The sequence below is a fragment of the Varanus komodoensis genome, unplaced genomic scaffold (genome assembly GCF_004798865.1).
Source record: "Varanus komodoensis strain SLA01 unplaced genomic scaffold, ASM479886v1 scaffold15, whole genome shotgun sequence".
Classification (NCBI taxonomy): Eukaryota; Metazoa; Chordata; class Lepidosauria; order Squamata; family Varanidae; genus Varanus; species Varanus komodoensis.
In genome coordinates this window covers 6,987,845-6,989,286 of record NW_025335440.1, presented here as the reverse complement: position 1 = coordinate 6,989,286, position 1,442 = coordinate 6,987,845, and positions in this window count along the sequence as shown.

The following is a 1,442-nucleotide window of genomic DNA, read 5'->3' as shown; positions in this document are numbered from 1 at the left end:
GCAAAAGACAATGCCATCTGGACCCACGAGGAGGAGGTTATGCATTGCTACAGAAAAGGCCTTATTTGGATGCTACTTGACTCTTGTGCAGGGAGCCAGAAAAGTCCACGCATGTGAACCGAATACTGTCTAGAGGAACAGGGTGATCCAGAGCCTCCGTTGCAGCTTCTACGGCAGCAGGAACCTGGAATTAAATTCATGAGAAATGGCCACAGGCTCAAATTGGAAATGTGGCAGAGCCACAAGGTTCCATCTGGATTTAGGAGAAAACATCTTCCAGAAAGAGGGCATGTTGATTTCTAAGGCCCGAGTCCTCAGTTCAGAAATTATGCATTGTTGAGATCCATTAAACACCCACCCGCTTGGGTGTTCCCCCATCTGCTTTTGTCTTTGGCATGGGCCTTTCCCTCCCAGGCATCTAATCTTGAAATGATGCAGTTGGCCATCAGTTGCAGCTGTACCAACATCAGTGGGTTCAACTTTGCACGGAAGAGAAATGAGCCATAAATGCAGATGGCTAATTTTGTTTTTGACAGCCAAAAAGCCACATACTTCACTACAGTTGAAACCTTACTACATTTTGTACATCTACGATTCCACAGGAGCAGAAAACTCATAAATGTAATTTATGCAGGTTCCAGCTTCCTGGGAATCTCAGCAATTTTTAAAGAAGTTTCTGGGCCTCATGACAGGAAAGGTATACTTGAAAGGTCTGGCCGAGATTCTAAGGAAATGTCAGGATTTCATTCCACGGTCCTGGCTGAAAAAAGATCTTTCTCACAGTCCAGGTTATACTTCCTTGATTCACACATCTTTTCTGAGATTAGCAAAGCCAACCTAAAATTAGGCAAAACTGGGTGCTTAAGCAAATCTGTTCAGTTTGCATAGGCTGCCTTCCCCAACCTGGTGGCCTTCAGAGGCAATTGGACTGCAATTCCCAGAATTCCCATCCAGCAGGGCTATTAACTGGGCATTCTGGGCGTTGTAGTCCAAATGAGTCTGGAAGGCACAAGGTTGGGGGAAACTGGTCCATAGAGATTGCAAAGTTCAGCTCACTGCGGTGCAGAATTAAAAATTCTGGGAAACATTTTATTTTTTTTAGGACAGACCTGTGTTGAATTCGTAGTAACTGTCTCCCCCTTGCAGAGCTTAGGGTTAAGGTTAGGCCAGTGGTTTAGAGTATGCAACTTCAGACATAATCCGAAACCAATTTATCAACCATCATTTGCATTGTTAAGTACAAAAGCAGGACTGAGAGAGCAAACAATGCACTATCTCGCAGGTGATGGTGCAGAAAGCTCACAGGTAGACAAAACACCTAGTAACCACACGCAAACAGAACCATTCCCTAGCCCGCCTGCGTGAGTTTGAAGCTTCGTTCAGCCTGGGTACTGTGGATTTGTCTCCACTCACGCACTGACAAAGGACAACGAGCTCAAGCG